A 20930-nucleotide genomic window follows, 5' to 3' on the forward strand; every position below is an offset into this window, starting at 1 on the left:
CAAAGTTGACACACTGAATTGCCACTTGAGTTTGTGGAGGATTAACAGGGACCACATGTATCCTTCCTCCTTAAACAACTGAAAGTCTGGTCAAAATCTATGAAGCTGGTTTTCGGACATTGGAAAATAGGCAATTCAGGGCAGAGAATTTTCTGCCAAAAAGGAGGAAGAAAGCCTAAGATGAGCCTGATGAATGTTTCAGTTTACTGCCTGGGGAGTTCTCAGGTCCTGCATAGAGAAGGGGATACCAGCAGGCTGGGTGATCTTCGTGAGCTGCAGGACAGAGTTCAGGGATGCTCAGGCAGGTAGACTTCACAGGGCATAGAACTTGAGAGAAGGAAGTTGCAATGAGAGAGTTCCAGATATCTTCAGAGGTTCTCCCTGAGTCTTCAGTTAAATAATAATTCCCAAATTTCACAATATTCAGGAAACTACCAACACTGGAGAAGAAACCATAGCAAAGGAGATGGTGGCTAAGTTCCCAGAGCACACAGAGATCTGGGAATAGTTTGTTCCTGCTAGCTAGAATAGAAAGACTTCCAAACATACAAGGAACTGAGGGAGACTTCAGAAGCATATTGCCTCAATAGAAGGCCCAAATTAACCCTAAAGGCTGTTCTGCACCCACCAAACAAAGCTGAAGAGCAAGTCTTGAAAATATCAAACTCTTTCCAAGTAATTTAATTGCATCTTATTGGAAAGTACAAAAATATTTAAAGGATTACAAACATATCCAATACCCTCCAAAAATTAAACTTGCAAAGTCTGACATTAAAAATTACCAGATGTGCAATGAAGCAGGAATATAAGATTCAGTATGAGGAGAAAATCAATAGAAGCAGACTTAGAAATGATATAGATGGTGGAAATAGTAAAAGACATAAAACAGCTACTATAAATATATCCCATGTGTTCAAGGAGTTGGGAGGAAAGCATGAGCATGACCAGAAGAGTAAAAGACCCAAGTCGAACATCTACAGTCGAAAAGCAAACTGGATGGGACACAGATTAATAGCAGATTTGACATGGCAAGAAAAGATCAGTGAAATCGAAGACTGCAATAGAAACTACCCAAAATGAAAGACAGAGATTTAAAGACTGGAGAACATGAATAGACCATCAGTGAGCTATGGGACAACACCCAGCAGCCCAGCATATGTGTACTTGGAGTTCCAGAAGGTAAGGAGAGGCAAGTGGAGACAGACCAAATATTTAAAAGAAACAATGGCTGAACTTTTCCATGTTTGATAAAATTTGAAGCATGGCTTGGAAAAAGATCCAGGGGATCTTTTTTATTTTTTTAAACCATAGCTAGTTTTTTTAAAAAGTTATTTTTTGGCTGTGCTAGGTCTTCATTGCTGTGAGGGCCTTTCTCTAGTTGCAGCAAGTGGGGGCTACCCTTTGTTGTGGAGCACGGGCTCTAGGGCACACAGGCTCAAGTAGTTGCAGCACTTGGGCTCAGTATTTGTAGCTCCCTGACTCTAGGGCACAGGCTCAACAGTTGTGGTGCTGGGCTTAGTTGCTCCGCAGCATGTGGGATCTTGGAGGACCAGGGATGGAACCCACGTTTCCTTCATTGGCAGGCAGATTATTTTCCACTGAGCCACCAGGGAAGCCATCAGCAGCCCTTTTACAATTATTTTTATTATACAAAGCACTATCTCAGAAGCCTCTTTAGGTAGAAGGCTCTCCTTCTGTTTCTCCATCTTCTCTGCTTAGCATAGACTTTTTTTTAAAAAAAACTATAAATTAATTTATTTTAATTGGAGGCTAATTACTTTACAATATTGTAGTGGTTTTGCCATACATTGACATGAATCTGCTACAGGTGTATATGTGTTTTCCATCCTGAACCCCCCTCCCACCTCCCACCCCATCCAATCCCTCTGGGTCATTCCAGTGCACCAGCCCCAAGCATCCTGTCTCATGCATCGAACCTGGACTGGCGATCTGTTTCATATATGACAATATACATGTTTCAATGCCATTCTCCCAAATCATCCCACCCTCTCCCTCTCTCACAGAGTCCAAAAGACTGTTATATACATCTGTGTCTCTTTTGTTGTCTCACATATAGGGTTGTCATTACCATCTTTCTAAATTCCATATATATGTGTTAGTATACTGTATTGGTGTTTTTCTTTCTGGCTTACTTCACTCTGTATAACAGGCTCCAGTTTCATCCACCTCATTAGAACTGATTCAAATGTATTCTTTTTGATGGCTGAGTAATATTCCATTGTGTTTATGTACCACAACTTTCTTATCCATTTGTCTGCTGATGGACATCTAGGTTGCTTCCATGTCCTGGCTCTTATGAACAGTGCTGTGATGAATATTGGGGTACATGTGTCTCTTTTAATTCTGGTTTCCTCGGTGTGTATGCCCAGCAGTGGGATTGCTGGGTCATACGGCAGTTCTATTTCCAGTTTTTTAAGGAATCTCCACACTGTTCTCCATAGTGGCCGTACTAGTTTGCATTCCCACCAGCAGTGTGAGAGGGTTCCCTTTTCTCCACACCTTCTCCAGCATTTATTGCTTGTAGACTTTTGGATAGCAGCCATTCTGACTGGGGTGAAATGGTACCTCATTGTGGTTTTGATTTGCATTTCTCTGATAATGAGTGATGTTGAGCATCTTTTCATGTATTTGTTAGCCATCTGTATGTCTTCTTTGGAGAAATGTCTATTTAGTTCTTTGGCCCATTTTTTTGACTGGGTCGTTTATTTTTCTGGAATTGAGCTGCAGGAGTTCCTTGTATATTTTTGAGATTAATTTTTTGTCAGTTGCTTCGTTTGCTATTATTTTCGCCCATTCTGAAGGCTGTCTTTTCACCTTGCTTATAGTTTCCTTTGTTGTGCAGAAGCTTTTAATTTTAATTAGGTCCCATTTGTTTATTTTTGCTTTTATTTTCAATACTTTGGAAGTGGGTCATAGAGGATCCTGCTGTGATTTATGTCGGAGAGTGTTTTGCCTATGTTTTCCTCAAGGAGTTTTATAGTTTCTGGTATTACGTTTAGAGCTCTAATCCATTTTGAGTTTATTTTTGTGTATGGTGTTAGAAAGTGTTCTCGTTTCATTCTTTTACAAGTGGTTGACCAGTTTTCCCAGCACCGCTTGTTCAAGAGATTGTCTTTAATCCATTGTATATTCTTGCCTCCTTTGTCAAAGATAAGGTGTCCATAGGTGTGTGGATTTATCTCTGGGCTTTCTATTTTGTTCCATTGATCTATATTTCTGTCTTTGTGCCAGTACCATACTGTCTTGATGACTGTGGCTTTGTAGTAGAGCCTGAAGTCAGGTAGGTTGATTCCTCCAGTTCCATTCTTCTTTCTCAAGATTGCTTCGGCTATTTGAGTTTTTTTGTATTTCCAAAATAGAAATTATTTGTTCTAGTTCTGTGAAAAATACCGTTGGTAGCTTGATAGGGATTGCATTGAATCTATAGATTGCTTTGGGTAGTATACTCATTTTCATTATATTGATTCTACCAATCCATGAACATGGTATATTTCTCCATCTATTTGTGTCCTGTTTGATTTCTTTCACCAGTGTTTTATAGTTTTCTATATATAGGTATTTTGTTTCTTTAGGTAGAAATATTCCCAAGTATTTTATTCTTTTCATTGCAATGGTGAGTGGAATTGTTTTCTTAATTTCTCTTTCTGTTTTCTCATTATTAGTGTATATGAATGCAAGGAATTTCTGTGTGTTAATTTTATATCCTGCAACTTTACTATATTCAATGATTAGCTCTAGTAATTTTCTGGTGGAGTCTTTAGGGTTTTCTATGTAGAGAATCATGTCATCTGCAAACAGTGAGAGTTTTACTTCTTCTTTTCGAATCTGGATTCCTTTTATTTCTTTTTCTTCTCTGATTGATGTGGCCAAAACTTCCAAAACTATGTTGAATAGTAGTGGTGAGAGTGGGCACCCTTGTCTTGTTCCTGACTTTAGGGGAAATGCTTTCAATTTTTCACCACTGAGGATAATGGGTTTGCTGTGGGTTTGTCATATATAGCTTTTATTATGTTGAGGTATGTTTCTTCTATTACTGCTTTCTGGAGGGTTTTTATCATAAATGGATGTTGAATTTTGTCAAAGGCTTTCTCTGCATCTATTGAGATAATCATATTGTTTTTATCTTTCAATTTGTTAATGTGGTGTTTTACATTGATTGATTTGCAGATATTAAAGGATCCTTGCATCCCTGGGATAAAGCCCACTTGGGCATGATGTATGATCTTTTTAATATGTTGTTGAATTCTGTTTGCTAGAATTTTGTTAAGGATTTTGCATCTATGTTCATCAGTGATATTGGCCTATAGTTTTCTTTTTTTGTGGCATCTTTGTCAGGTTTTGGTATTAGGGTGATGGTGGCCTCATGGAGTGAGTTTGGAAGTTTACCTTCCTCCGCAATTTCTGAAAGAGTTTGAGTAGGATAGGTGTTAGCTCTTCTCTAAATTTTTGGTAGAATTCAGCTGTGAAGCCGTCTGGTCCTGGGCTTTTGTTTGCTGGAAGATTTCTGATTATAGTTTCAATTTCTGTGCTTGTGATGGGTCTGTTAAGATTTTCTATTTCTTCCTGGTTTAGTTTTGGAAAGTTATACTTTTCTAAGAATTTGTCCATTTCTTCCAAGTTGTCCATTTTATTGGCATATAGTTGCTGATAGTATTCTCTTCTGATCGTTTGTATTTCTGTGTTGTCTGTTGTGATCTCTCCATTTTCATTTTTAATTTTAATGATTTGATTCTTCTCCATTAGTTTCTTGATGAGTCTGACTAATGGTCTTTCAATTTTATTTATCTTCTCAAAGAACCAGTTTTTGGCTTTGTTGATTTTTGCTATGGTCTCTTTTGTTTCTTTCGCATTTATTTCTGCCCTAGTTTTTAAGATTTCTTTCCTTCTATTCACCCTGTGGTTCTTAATTTCTTCCTTTACTAGTTGCTTTAGGTTTAGAGTTAGGATATTTATTTGACTTTTTTCTTGTTTGCTAAGGTAAGCTTGTCTTGCTATGAACCTTCCCCTTAGCACTGCTTTTACTGAGTCCCACAGGTTTTGGGTTGCAGTGTTTTCATTTTCATTCATTTCTATGCAGATTTTGATTTCTTGTATGATTTGTTGGTTATTCAGCAGCGTTTTGTTCAGCCTCCATATGTTGGAATTTTTAATAGTTTTTCTCCTGTAATTGACATCTAATCTTACTGTATTGTGGTCAGAAAAGATGCTTGGAATGATTTCAATTTTTTTGAATTTACTAAGGCTAGATTTATGGCCCAGGATGTGATCTATCCTGGAGAAGGTTCCCTGTGCACTTGAGAAAAAGATGGAATTCATTCTTTTGGGGTGATATGTCCTATAGATATCAATTAGGACTAACTGGTCTATTGTATTGTTTAAAGTTTGTGTTTCCATGTTAATTTTCTGTTAATTGATCTATCCATAGGTGTGAGTGGGGTATTAAAGTGTCCCACTGTTATTGTGTTACTATTAATTTCCCCTTTCATACTTTTTAGCATTTGTCTTACATGTTGCAGTCTTCCTATATTGGGTGCGTGTATATTTATAATTGTTATATCTTCTTCTTGGATTGATCCTTTGATCATTATGTAGTGTCCTTCTTTGTCACTTTTCACAGCTTTTATTTTACAGTCTATTTAATCTGATATGAGTATTGTTACTCCTGCTTTCTTTTGGTCACTATTTGCATGGAATAACTTTTTCCAGCCCTTCCCTTTCAGTCTGTATGTGTCCCTTGTTCTGAGGTGGATATCTTGTAGACAGCATATATAGGGGTCTTGTTTTTGTATCCATTCAGCCAGTCTTCGTCTTTTGGTTGGGGCATTCAACCCATTTACATTTAAGGTAATTATTGATGAGCATGATCCCATTGCCATTTACTTTGTTGTTTTGAGTTTGAGTTTACACACCCTTTCTGTGTTTCCTGTCTAGAGAAGATCCTTTAGCCTTTGTTGGAGAGCTGTTTAGGTGGTGCTGAATTCTCTCAGCTTTTGCTTGTCTGTAAAGCTTTTGATTTCTCCTTCATATTTGAATGAGATCCTTGCTGGGTACAGTAATCTGGCCTGTAGGTTTTTCACTTTCATCATTTTAAGTATGTCCTGCCATTCCCTCCTGGCCTGAAGAGTTTCTACTGAAAGATCAGCTGTTATCCTTATGGGAATTCTCTTGTGCGTTGTTTGTTGTTTTTCCCTTGCTGCTTTTAATATTTGTTCTTTGTGTTTGATCTTTGTTAATTTGATTAATATGTGTCTTGGGGTGATTCGCCTTGGGCTTAACCTTTGGGGACTCTCTGGGTTTCTTGGACTTGGGTGGCTATTTCCTTCCCCACTGTAGGGAAGTTTTCAACTATTATCTCCTCAAGTATTTTCTCAGGGTCTTTCTTTTTGTCTTCTTCTTATGGGACTCCTATGATTCGAATGTTGGGGTGTTTGACATTGTCCCAGAGGTCTCTGAGGTTGTCCTCATTTCTTTTAATTCTTTTTTTCTTTTTTACTCTCTGCTTCATTTATTTCTACCATTTTACCTTCTACTTCATTTATCCTATCTTCTGCCTCTGTTATTTTACTGTTGGTTTCCTCCAGAGTGCTTTGATCTCATTTATTGCATTATTCATTATTGATTGATGCTTTTTTATTTCTTCTAGGTCCTTGTTAAACCTTTCTTGCATCTTCTCAATCCTTGTCTCCAGGCTATTTATCTGTAACTCCATTTTGTTTTCAAGATTTTGGATCATTTTCACTATCATTATTCAGAATTCTTTATCAGGTAGATTCCCTATCTCTTTCTCTTTTGTTTGGTTTGGTGGGCGATTATCCTGTTCCTTTACCTGATGAGGATCTGCCTTTTCATCTTGTTTACATTGCTGTATTTGGGTTCAGTTCAGTTCAGTTCAGTCGGTAAGTCGTGTCCGACTCTTTGCGACCCCATGAATTGCACCACGCCAGGCCTCCCCGTCCATCACCATCTTCCAGAGTGCACTCAGACTCATGTCCATCGAGTCCGTGATGCCATCCAGCCATCTCATCCTGGGTCATCCCGTTCTCCTCCTGCCCTCAATCCCTCCCAGCATCAAAGTCTTTTCCAATGAGTCAACTTTTCGCATGAGGTAGCCAAAGTACTGGAGCTTCAGCTTTAGCATCATTCCTTCCAAAGAAATCCCAGGGCTGGTATCCTTCAGAATGGACTGGTTGGATCTCCTTGCAGTCCAAGGGAACTTCAAGAGTCTTCTCCAACACCACAGTTCAAACTCATCAATTCTTTGGTGCTCAGCCTTCTTCACAGTCCAACTCTCACATCCATACATGACCACAGGAAAAACCAAAGCCTTGACTAGACGGACTTTAGTCGGCAAAGTAATGTCTCTGCTTTCGAATATGCTGTCTAGGTTGCTCATAACTTTCCTTCCAAGGAGTAAGCGTCTATTAATTTCATGGCTGCAGTCACCATCTGCAGTGATTTTGGAGCCCCCCAAAATAAAGTCTGACACTGTTTCCACTGTTTCCCCTTCTATTTCCCATGAAGTGATGGGACCAGATGCCATGATCTTCGTTTTCTGAATGTTGAGCTTTAAGTCAACTTTTTCACTCTCCTCCTTCACTTTCATCAAGAGGCTTTTTAGCTCCTCTTCACTTTCTGCCATAAGGGTGGTGTTATCTGCATATCTGAGGTTATTGATATTTCTCCCAGCAATCTTGATTCCAGCTTGTGTTTCTTCCAGTCCAGCGTTTCTCATGATGTACTCTGCATAGACGTTAAATAAGCAGGGTGACAATATACAGCCTTGACGTACTCCTTTTCCTATTTGGAACCAGTCTGTTGTTCCATGTCCAGTTCAAACTGGTGCTTCCTGACCTGCATACAGATTTCTCAAGAGGCAGGTCAGGTGGTCTGGTATTCCCATCTCTTTCAGAATTTTCCACAGTTTATTGTGATCCACACAGTCAAAGGCTTTGGCATAGTCAATAAAGCAGAAATAGATGTTTTTCTGGAACTCTCTTGCTTTTTCCATGATCCAGCAGATGTTGGCAATTTGATCTCTGGTTCCTCTGCCTTTTCTAAAACCAGCTTGAACATCAGGGAGTTCACGGTTCACGTATTGCTGAAGTCTGGCTTGGAGAATTTTGAGCATTACTTTACTAGCATGTGAGATGAGTGCAATTGTGCGGTAGTTTGAGCATTCTTTTGCATTGCCTTTCTTAGGGATTGGAATGAAAACTGCCCTTTTCCAGTCCTGTGGCCACTGCTGAGTTTTCCAAACTTGCTGGCATATTGAGTGCAGCACTTTCAGAGCATTATCTTTCAGGATTTGAAACAGCTCAACTGGAATTCCATCACCTCCACTAGCTTTGTTCGTAGTGATGCTTTCTAAGGCCCACTTGACTTCACATTCCAAGATGTCTGGCTCTAATTAGTGATCACATTATCATGATTATCTGGGTCGTGAAAATCTTTTTTGTAGAGTTCTTCCGTGTATTCTTGCCACCTCTTCTTAATATCTTCTGCTTCTGTTAGGTCCAGACAACTTCTGTCCTTTATCGAGCCCATCTTTGCATGAAATGTTCCCTTGGTATCTCTAATTTTCTTGAAGAGATCTCTAGTCTTTCCCATTCTGTTCTTTTCCTCCATTGATCACTGAAGAAGGCTTTCTTATCTCTTCTTGCTATTCTTTGGAACTCTGCATTCAGATGCTTATATCTTTCCTTTTCTCCTTTGCTTTTTGCCTCTCTTCCTTTCACAGCTATTTGTAAGGCCTCCCCAGACAGCCATTTTGCTTTTTTGCATTTCTTTTCCATTGGGGATGGTCTTGATCCCTGTCTCCTGTACAATGTCACGATCCTCATTCCATAGTTCATCAGGCACTCTATCTATCAGATCTAGTCCCTTAAATCTATTTCTCACTCCCACTGTATAATCATAAAGGATTTGATTTAGGTCATACCTGAATGGTCTAGCAGTTTTCCCTACTTTTTTCAATTTGAGTCTGAATTTGGCAATAAGGAGTTCATGATCTGAGCCACAGTCAGCTCCTGGTCTTGTTTTTGTTGACTGTATAGAGCTTCTCCATCTTTGGGTGCAAAGAATATAATCAATCTGATTTCGGTGTTGACCATCTGGTGATGTCCACGTGTAGAGTCCTCTTTGTGTTGTTGGAAGAGGGTGTTTGCTATGACCAGTGCATTTTCTTGGCAAAACTCTATTAGCCTTTGCCCTGCTTCATTCTGCATTCCAAGGCCAAATTTGCCTGTTACTCCAGGTGTTTCTTGACTTCCTACTTTTGCATTCCAGTCCCCTATAATGAAAAGGACATCTTTCTTGGGTGTTAGTTCTAGAACATCTTGTAGGTCTTCATAAAACCGTTCAACTTCAGTTTCTTCAGCGTTACTGGTTGTGAGCCGGTGCACTAAAGCACAGGCGGCGAGGTCAGGGGCAGCAGCCTAGAGTGCCAGGCTGCCACGATGCAGGAACGGCGGAGAGGAGCTACACTGCGTCTGAGGTCAGTGGCGGCCAGGAGGAGACACCCCGTGTCCGAGGTCAGGGCGGCGGCCTGGAGGAGCTACCCCGTGCCTGAGGCCAGTGGTGGCCGGGAGGAGACACCCCACGTCCAAGATCAGAGGTGGCCAGGAGAAGCCACCTCACGCCCCAGGCCAGGGGCAGTGACCTTGAGGAGCCACCCAGAGCCCGAGGCCAAGGGCGGCAGCTGGGAGGAGCCACCCATGCCCGAGGCCGGCCGGGAGGAGCAGCCCGAGGAGTGGTGGCTGTGCAGGCACAGGAAGGCCTAGAGGAGCTATCCCACGTTGAAGGTCAGGAATGGCGGCGGTAAGGAGATACCCCTCATCCAAGGTAAGGAACAGTGGCTGTGCTTTGCTGGAGCAGCAGTGAAGAGATACCCCACGCCAAGGTAAGAGAAACCCAAGTAAGATGGTAAGTGTTGCAAGAGGCCATCAGAGGGCAGACACACTGATACCATACTCACAGAAAACTAGTCAATCTAATCACACTAGGACCACAGCCTTGTCTAACTCAATGAAACCAATCCATGCCTGCGGGGCAACCCAAGCCGGGTGGGTCATGGTGGAGAGGCCTGACAGAATGTGGTCCACTGGAGAAGAGAATGGCAAGCCACTTCAGTATTCTTTCCTTGAGAGCCCCATGAATAGAAGGAAAAGGCAAAATGATAGGATACCAAATGAGGAACTCCCCAGGTCATTAGGTGCCCAGTATGCTACTGGAGATCAGTGGAGAAATAACTCCAGAAAGAATGAAGGGATGGAGCCAAAGCAAAAACAATACCCAGTTATGGATGTGCCTGGTGATAGAAGCAAGATCTGATGCTGTGAAGAGCAATATTGCATAGGAACCTGGAATGTTGGGTCCATGAATCAAGGCAAATTGGAAGTGGTCAAACAAGAGACGGCAAGGGTGAAAGTCGACATTCAGTGAACTAAAATGGACTGGAATGGGTGAATTTAACTCAGATGACCATTATATCTACTACTGTGGGCAGGAATCCCTCAGAAGAAATGGAGTAGCCATCATGGTCAACAAAAGAGTTCGAAATGCAGTACTTGGATGCAATCTCAAAAACGACAGAATGATCTCTGTTCGTCTCCAAGGCAAACCATTCAATATCACAGTTATCCAAGTCTATGCCCCAACCAGTAACGCTGAAGAAACTGAAGTATTTGGGTTGGCCTTTCTGTATTCTGGCAGTTTGTGGTTCCTCTTTATTGTGAAGGTTCCTTGCTGTGGGTTTGGTTGGATGGGTGGCTTGTCATGGTTTCCTGGTTAGGGAAGCTTGTGTCGGTGTTCTGGTGGATGGAGCTGGATTTCTTCTCTCTGGAGTACAATGAAGTGTCCACTGGTGGGCTCTGAGATTTCACTGGGTTTGGTGTGACTTTGGGAGCCTGTATATTGAAACTCAGGGCTATGTTCCTTTTTTGCTGGAGAATTAGCATGGTATTTCTTGCTCTGGAACTCGCTGGCCCTTGGGTGGTGCTTGGTTTCAGTGTAAGTATGGAGGCTTTTGATGAGCTCCTATTGATAATGTTCCCTGGAGTCAGGAGTTCTCTGGTGTTCTCAGGATTTGGACTTGAGTCTCCTGTCTCTGGTTTTCAGTCTTATTCTTACAGTAGCCTCAAGACTTCTCCATCTATACAGCACCAATGATAAAACATCTAGTTTAATGATGAAAAGTTTCTCCACATTGCGGGACACCTGGAGAGGTACACAGAGTTACATGGAGAAGAGAAGAGAAGATGGAGGAGGGAGACAGAGGTGACCAGGAGGAGAAGAGGGGGAATCAAAAGGGGAGAGAGCAAGCTAGCCAGCTATCTCTTCCCTATGTGCTCTCCACAGTCTGGATCCGTCAGAGATGTTCATGGCGTTACACAGAGAAGAGAAGAGGGAGGAACCAGACAGAGGTGGCCAAGAGGATAAAAGGGTGAATCAAAGGGAGAGAGACAGATCCAGCCAGTAATCAGTTCCCTAAGTGTTCTCCACCGTCTGGAACACACAAAGAGATTCACAGAGTTGGGCAGAGAAGAGAAGGGGGAGGGAGGAGACAGAGGCAACCTGGCAGAGAAAAAGGAGTCAAAAGGGGGAGAGAGCAATCCAGCCAGTAATCTCACTCCCAAGTAAAAATGGGTACTGAAGATTGGGTTCTTAAAGGTACAAAATTGTACCCTCCTGGCGGATGTCAACCATCCAGAATCCCAAGAAGACTTGGTTAGCAACAAAGCCTACTTGCAGTTGGTAGAGGATGCCTCTCTGGGGCCAGGATTGCCCCCCTTCCAGCTGTGGCTGCCCTCACCCACCTGTCTCCGGCAGGGGATGTGCTGGTCCACAGCTGGCTAGCTCTGCTCAGTCCTTTGTTCTGTGAGTGGGCCTGGCAATGTCTTGGGTTAGGGCTTTTTGTGGGATAGCTATCTCAAGTCTGGGTTGCTATCTCAAGTAGTTCCCTCAGATTGCCCTCAGGGCATTCAGACCCAGTCCTTACCCTAAGCAATGCAGCCCACGCCTCCCTGTCCAGCCCCTTCTTGCTAGTGGTGGATGTGAGCATCTGGGCTGCTTCTCTGCTGGGAGTTGCCATTCGGCATGTAATCTGTGGGTTTTATTTATTTATTTTTCCTCCCGGTTATGTTGCCCTCTGAGATTCCAAGGGTTGCCACAGACCCGCCAGTGAGAATGTTTCCTGGTGTTTGGAAACTTCTCTTTTTAAAGACTCCCTTCCCAGGACAGATCTCCTTCCCTACCTCTTTTGTCTCTTTTTTTATCTTTTATAGTTTGTCCTACCTCCTTTCGAAGACAATGGGCTGCCTTTCTGGGTGCTTGATGTCCTCTGCCAGCATTCAGAACTTGTGTTGTGGAATTTGCTCAGCATTCAAATGTTTTTTTGATGAATTTGTGGAGGAGAAAGTGGTCTCCCTGTCCTATTCCTCCACCATCTTAGGACTGCCCCCCAGCACAGAGTTTTAAGATCCAGCAGATCCAGCTCAAATCCTACAGTCTCCCCAAAAGTTCCCAGTCCCATGCAACTGATTTCATCCTTTCCTGACATGGATCCCTTTTAACTACCATTTGTTTGACAATTAATCATGCTGACAGGAGTTCTTGTATAGTTGTTTCTATTTGTAGCATTTTGTGTGTGTGTGTGTGTGTGTGTGTGTGTGTGTGTTCAGTAGTGTCCGACTCTTTGCAACCTGTCAGGCTCCTCTGTCCATGGGATTCTCCAGTCAAGAATAACTGGAGTGAGTTGCCATGTTTATGTTTTTCTTTCACCCAAGCTCTGGATTCTATCCCTTCTACCTTCAGAATAGTCTCCTCTTTTCCTATTCAGGTATCTACTATTGCCAAAAAAATGTAAAGGTTTAACGACTAAAACCTTCCCATGTTCCTTCCACCCTACTTGACTCCTAGCTATTGTTTCATCTCTTCCTCTTCTTAACTAAATCTCTGAAAAGATTCTCCTTTTTTTCTCAGTGTCACTTATACCTCCATCTACTGCTTTATAGTTTTCCCCTCACCACTTTCCTAAAATTGTTCTCATAAAGGTCTCCGGTTACCTGTTGCTGTTGTTCAGTTGCCCAGTTGCCTATTTGCTACCAAATCCAGCAGATTCTTTAAGCTTTAATCTTTGTTTATTCAACAAATGTTATTAAATATATGCTGTGCACATGGAGCTGGAATTATGATGGTAAGAAGTACAGAAGTCCTCCTAGAGCTCAAGTTTGGCACGGAAGTCAATTAAGTAACAAGATATGGCCTTGGTTGATGGTAGCTACTCCCTCCCATCTGAACAACTCTTTGATATTGGCTTCTGAGATGCCATCTTTTCTGGACCCTCTTTACCTAATTCTGACTATATCTTAATGGCCTTTTGCTGGCCTGCTCTTCCTCTACCTGTCCCGTGAGTACAGGGGTTCCTTTCCCTCTGGTTCCTTCCTTGGCAGCCTTCTGAATCTATATCTCAAGTTTCCACATGATCTCATCCAGGTCCCTGGTTCCATCTTTGTACTACAGGCTGTAACAACCAAACCTATATCTTCAGTCCAGAGTTTTCTCCTAAGCTCCAGACTTGCTCTACTGAACAGCTTCATGTGGATGTCCACAAGTGGTCCAAAATAAACAAGTCTCAAATTGAATTATTATTTACCCTAAATTTGTTCTCCTTTGTAGTCCTTAAATTAGTACATGCTACCTTGTCATCGGCTCAGACGGTAAAGCATCTGTCTACAATGCGGGAGACCCGGGTTCGATCCCTGGGTTGGGAAGATCCCCTGGAGAAGGAAATGGCAATCCACTCCAGGACTCTTGCCTGGAAAATCCCATGGACAGAGGAGCCTGGTCAGCTACAGCCCATGGGGTCGCAAAGAGTCGGACACGACTGAGAGACTTCACTTCACTTCACTTCATCATAGCCTTAAACCTTGGCATCATCCTCAATGCCTCTGTCCTTCAAATCTCACAACCAGTTGGTCACCAAATTGTATTGATTTGCTTTGATGGGTCTCAAATGAGTCTTTATTCCTATAGCCAGTGCCTTAATTCAATCTTATAATTCCTTTGGATCCATTAGTCATACCTCCCTGCTTCTGGCCTTGATTTCTTTCAGTCAGATCCATGCATCAAGTAGATGCATCTAAAGTGGAACCCAATTATGTCACTTCCATATCTCGAATTGAATATCTTTTGATAGCTCTCCACAGATGTCCAAATAAAACTCAAAACTCACATCATGACCCATAATGCCCCAACCGCCCACCTCCTCTCTCTCTTCATCCAGAATTACTCAGTTCCTTGGATGCCTCATAGTGTCTCATATATCCTGGTATTTGTCCTTGAACCTCTTTCTACTGATCTTGCCCCCTCTTCATGGCATTCTTTAACACTCATATCACCCACTGCTCCACCTAAACAATTTCCCTGATACTTTCCTTCTCCAAGGTGAGATTAGATGTCCTTCCTCAGTACATCCATAAAATATTCCACATGTATTCTTTGTGGAACATTCATCTTTTAAAATTTTTTTATTTTAATTAATTTATTTGGCTGATCCAGGTCTTAGTTGTGGCACATGGGATCTTTAGTAGTGGCATGCAAACTCTTAGTTGCATCATGTGGGATCTAGTTTTCTGGCCAAGGGTTGGATCCAGGTCCCCTGCATTAGGAGTAGCCACGTGACCACGAGGGAAGCCCCATCAGTATTTTGGATTTTAATCATTTTAATAGGTATGTGGTATAATCACATTGTAGTTTTAATCTGCAATTTCCTAATGATATATGATGATGAGCAATTTTCATATTTTTATTAGAAATCTGTATATCTTCTATAATAACAGATTCAATTTGCTAAGATATTTTAAAGAATATTTACCTCTGTTTTCATGAAAGGTATTAGTCTATAGTCTTATTACAATGTCTGTCTGCTTTGGGTATCCTATTAATTTTGGTCTCACAGAATGAACTGGGAAGTGGTTTTTCCTTTCCAATGTTCTGGAAGAGTTTGTGTAGAATTGGCATTATTTCTTCCTTAAATGTTTGGGAGGATTCACTAATGAATCCATGTGGGTGTTCAGTTTTTTTTATGGGAATCTTTTCAACTATACATTCCATTTCTTTTATAAATATAAGGCTATTCAAACTATTTATTTCTTTTGGAGTGATTTTTGATAGTTTGTGTCTTTCATGGAATTTTGTCATAGATTTTACCCTTGGGGTTTTAAAAATTTTGCTCCCTAGGTACTCTGTGTTTATATAGGCCATTTAATTTAAAAACTATGTTGACAGTTTCTTAGAATTTTCTAAGGTTTGATTTGGAAAATTAGACTGATAGCATAACAGTGTATAAACTAGTACGGTTAAGATGTCCCTAAGAAAATGTAAAAGTAGCATTACTTGATCGTCATGGGTCACATATTTTAATATAAGTAAAAAAATTGAAATATTGATATTAGAATATCTTTAATTATAAAACATTTTTCACAACTCTATTTTGCAAATTACAATGTGAAATTTTAATAAGATTACTGAAATTTTAAGTATTTTGTTTTGGTATAAATAACTGTTAGTATTATTGTATTAATAACTATTAATAATATAAGTATTAATATTTAAGATAAGAATATTACTGATAGATTAAGCACTTCTGTTTATATAAGTCAACCTGTTTTCTTTTTTACATTTCTTGGGGTAATCATTCAACTCCTCTGGGCTTCAATTTATTCACTGATAAAAATGAGGCAATTAGACTAGATATTTTGCTAACATTTCTTCTAGAATGTTATTATTCCAGTACTTAGAACTTACCATGAAAAAAGCTTGTGATGTTAACTGTGAATCAAAGTATTTATTTTTAAAGTGCTTTAATCTAATTATGTTAGTTTAAACATAAGTATACACAGATACCTAGTAAATATTTTGTAGAGAGTGTGAAATGAGTTTTTTCCAAATTTATTTATTTGTAAGCTGCCAATTGAAAGTAATATTGTTTGGGGAAGAGAAGAAATGGGGTCACAAATAAAATTGTTACACTTCATGTTCCAAAGGAAGATAAATGCTTAATTTAAAGCTATCTATCTGGAAGCAAAGTCAGAGGGACACTTGCTTTAGTGTCAGTTCTTTTGTTTATTAATCTTACTAACAAGAAAGGTAAAATGGAATGATTTTGAAAGGATACCTTGGCACCATTGCAGCATTTGTTTAAAGTACAGGGTTAAATTGTGGGAATTTAAGTTCTTCAGGAATTCTGGAAATCAAGTTTGTTTTGGGGAAGAACTTGATCAGAAACAAAACAGTTTTTGCTGAATGTTACATTGTCTGGGCACTCTTCACCAGCACATGGACACAATTTATTCTTTGATGAGAGCCATGCTCTAGTTCAGATAAAATGTTTCACAGAGGATCTTGGTAGAATATATTTAAAAGGAAACCTTTAAAAATCATATTATGATTATAACATACTGTATAAAGATATAGATTGGTGATGGACAGGGAGGCCTGGAGTGCTGCGATTCATGGGGTCGCAAAAAGTCAGACACGACTGAGCGAATGAACTGAACTGAAGTCATTGTTTCTCCTTTGCTCATTCTTGGAAGATTTTTAAAACTAAAAATTAAAAATTTTAATGAAAAGGTTCTGGAAATCTTGAGGGTGGCTTACTATTCAGTTTGTCTTTCTATCCCAGAAGAAAATTATTCATTTTAAATAAAGGTAAGTTCAGGTTGAGCTTCCCAGGTAGTGCTAGGGGCAAAGAACCTACCAGTCAATGCAGGAGATGTAAGAGACATGGGTTCAATCCCTGGCTAGGGAAGATCCCTGGAGGAGGGCATGGTAACCCACTCCAGTATTCTTGCCTGGAGAATCCCATGCATGGATAGAGGAGCCTGGTGAGCAACAGTCCATATGGTCGCACAGAGTCAGACACGATTGAAGCAACTTAGCCCACACACAGGTTCAGGTCAGTTTGGTGTTTTGGAAGCTGTAGTGGATGCTTCTGGTAGTGCCTTGAAACACCTCCCCCAGGCCCATGTTAGACTTCAGCCACAGGTAGTGGACAGTTCACCTCAACCTCAGACTCACCTCTCACTGACAACCACCCCCCTCAAATGAATGCCTCATCTCTCCACTTCCCAACAGTGTCCTTTTCCAGGTCATGGGAGCCCTTGAGGCCTAAAGGCAAATGTATCCCCAAAGTGGAGAGGAGAAATGTCCTCAACTAATGGGTCCAGACTAGTGAATATACAATCCAACCTCTAGTTCTTCTGGTGGACAGTTCTGAGAAGCACCTGCTCATTTCTAAAGGGGTGCTGGGCATGTCCCTGGTGGCTCAGTGGTAAAGAATCCACCTGCCAATGCAGAAGTGGATTTGATCCCTGATCTGGGGAGATCCCACATGCTGTGGAGCAACTAAGCCCCATGCACCACAACTACTGAGCCTGTGCTCTAGAACCTGGGAGCCACAACTACTGAAACCCGAGTTTCCTAGAGCCTGCGCTCCTCAACAAGAGAGGCCACAGCAAGGAGAAGCCCACGCATCACAACTAGAGAGTAGCCCCCACTCACTGCAACTAGATGAAAGCCCAGGCAGCAACGAAGAGCCAGCACAGCCAATATATAAATAAATAGGTCCTTGTCCTGGAATCACGTCCCAAACACTCCCAACAGATATCTTGATAATACATCCTTGTGTTACATTTTCTTCCCTCTCTCATTCTTCCTGCTCTCCTACTCCCTAGGATTAATTCCCAGATCAACTACTTGTACCCAAATGTTTGTCTCAAGGTCTGTTTTGGAGGACTATAACACACGACTTTGGTTTGAGAGTGATCCTCACAACAGACCATGAGGATGGGATTCTGGAATGGGATCACTTACCTCACTGATAGGATAAGCAGGGTGGTGGTAATCCCTGGCCTGCATCTCAATTCCTGGGAATCTCACCTGGGATGGAATGAAACAAGAAGAAATGGGTTATCCAGTATCTCTGTCCCTAGAATGTTTTGGGGGTAAAGGACTGTGGAATTTGTTAGCATTTGTTAACTGTCTTGGAAGCCTTGCAAAAAGAAAGTAACAAATTCTGATCAGCCAACTGTCAAATTAGGGCACACTGAAAGCCAGAAGGTTACCTTGGCAGTGTTTAGAGTGACCAATATCTCCTTAGCCATAGGACTTCCATAGTGATAATCAGGCTCAGAGTGTAATTTTAAGGGTGGCAGAGCTGCAAAGGAGATGAAATTTGCAGCTTGCACAAGTCTCCTTTGCAAGTATCATAGCTCTGATAGCAAAGGACAGGGACTGACGCTTGGGTTAAGACGATTTTGGGAGATGTGCTTGAACAGCTTGAATTCCTGGTTTTCTCTGAATCTTCCACACCAGACAAAGCAGCTCTTTCTTCCTCTCTAGAGAAGAGCAGCCTCCCCTTAGCTGGAGACTATACAGTGGCCACCTGAAGTAGATGTCTTATAAGATGACTCTGATGACCTCAAAAGTGGACTATTTTCCTCCCATTGCCATGAGAAGAATAACTAATGCCAGATCTGAGCTGAGAGAGAAAACATAGTTCTTGATTTGGGAACAGATAGCTTTTACTGAAAGAACTGTAGGAACTGGCTAATAATTACTGGCAGGAGTTTGGAGAACATGTGTGGGAACAGATCTTGAATGTGCTGGACCAGAGTGGCAGAATACAAGACTGGATAGAGGAGAGTTTATTGATATGGGAACACTCTCTTATGATTTAAGATTTAACAACCTGGCAAGGACAGTAGGTGCTAACAGGGTATTGGAATGACTTCTTGAAATTTGGTGGCCTACACCAAATGAGATGGAGATGCTGGAATTGCCTTGTCAAAGTACTAAAGAAGAGGCAGGAATGTTAGAATGGATTTATGTCATGTGTTGAGAAAACTGGCCTACTGTTTTCCCAGGAAGAGCCCAGAGACTACTCTGTTTACTAAGGCATTAAAGACCGTATTAATGAGAATGGCAACAATATCATTGAGAAAATTAGAATTATCTAGACCGGAATTCACAGTTGGAAATGATGTCACAAAATTGGGCTCTCTTGCATTAATTGAGATGATAGAGTAATGGCAGGGGGCAGGTAGTATCCCAAATATCTCTGGCAAAGTAGCAGCAAAGCTGAAGGGGCAACTGAGGTTCCTTGATGTGTAGGGAGCACAGTGTACCTCATGTTCAAGGTGGAAGGCAGTAGACTAGAGTGTAGTTTTACTTATAAAACCCAAAAAAGCAAGAGCTGGTTAGCAGAAAATTGATGTCAACTGTTATATAATGGAAAAGTGTTATCCTATAACTATTATTTTATGTCCATCGGTTGAAAAGGTGGCCAGTGCTCTTTGAAGGATGCTATCTAAGCCACTACAAATATATAGAATAAACATTTGCCCACTTTCTCTAGAGTACCATAAACAACTTATCAAAGTAACTTTACAATGCAATCATTTCAAAGGTAGTTGGATAAGAGGGCTGAATTGACTTGATACCAAGTGATCTAAAATGTCATGTCCCACACTTAAGAGTGGGAACTTACAGATGCCAGGTAATAAATGAAATCCCAGATGGGTCCCTGTAGCAGTCAGATGGGTCCCTGAAATTTTCTTAACAGTTTTACATTGGTTCCCTGCCATGTGGAATAAAATCCATATGGTGGGGAGGATCAGGCAGAAATCTCTAAAATTGTACTCCTTTCCCCCAGGTAAGATAGTAATACAAAACCAATATTGCAGTCTGAGTAGAACTGCAGAGATGGGCACCACCTTCAAAGACGTAAAGAATGCAGAGGTGGCACCTTCTGCATTCACCTGTAAGGCCCCTGCTCAAACCACAAGCATCATGGTAGGAGACAGCTGACTACCATAAACTCAACAAAGTGTCAGAACTGATCGTGGCTGCCATGACAGTTAATATACTTTTTTCTGGAATGTATCAGTGCAAGCTCTGGCATGGCATGTGGTTGCTGAGACAAACTTTTTTTTTTTTTCCAATCATTAAGAACATCAAAAGTGCTTATATTAACATAGGAAGGATAGCACAATGTATGTTAACGTATTGTCACTCTACTCTTCTCTCTTCCACAGGGAAGTCTGCAGGTATCTTGTTCATCTTGTTATTCCACAGAACCTCATTCTGTTCCCCTATGCTGATAAATCAGGCTAATCAGATCTGGTGAAAAGGAAGTGGAAAAGACTCCTGGTGCTCTATAAGACACACACAAGCCGGAGAATGGAAGATTCAGACCCTGCAGGTTTTTGGGGTCCAATGGTCTGGAGGATGCTGGGACATGCCCTCCAAGTTAAGGATAAGTTATTGAACTTGAACCCTCTACCATTAAGATGGTAACTTTGACTCTTGAAGTTAAATGCTGCTCTCACTCAATATTTGGGGAAGAGTGGAAGCTTCTCATTTGAAGTGGGACTCAGAGCAAGAGAGAGTACTCTGCTGCAGGCTCAGGCTGTGATGCAAGTGGCTCTCCTGCTCAGGCTATATGACAGATTATCAATGCTACAAATATATGTGGTAGGACATTTTATGGCATCTCTGACAAGCTCCAATGGAAGACTAACAGTACAGCCATTAGGTTCTGGAATAAAGGCCTGCCCTCTCATTGTTTGAAAAGCAACCCTTGGCATGCCTCTGTGCCTAACAGACTCTCAGAATCTGCTCCCATATGACATCAAGTTATGAACCAGAGCTACCCATCATGAGCTAGGTGTCAGGTTCATCAAATCATAAGGTCAGATAGTAACAGTAACAATCCATTATTTGATGCAAATGATACATCTGGGATCAAGCCTGAGTAAGTCCAGAGGGCACATGTAAGTTACATAGACAGTAGCCTAGGTTCCTGTATCATTTACTTCTCATGCAGTGATGTAGCTCCTTAACCTACTCCT

The sequence above is a fragment of the Budorcas taxicolor genome, chromosome 5 (assembly GCF_023091745.1).
Source record: "Budorcas taxicolor isolate Tak-1 chromosome 5, Takin1.1, whole genome shotgun sequence".
NCBI lineage: Eukaryota > Metazoa > Chordata > Mammalia > Artiodactyla > Bovidae > Budorcas > Budorcas taxicolor.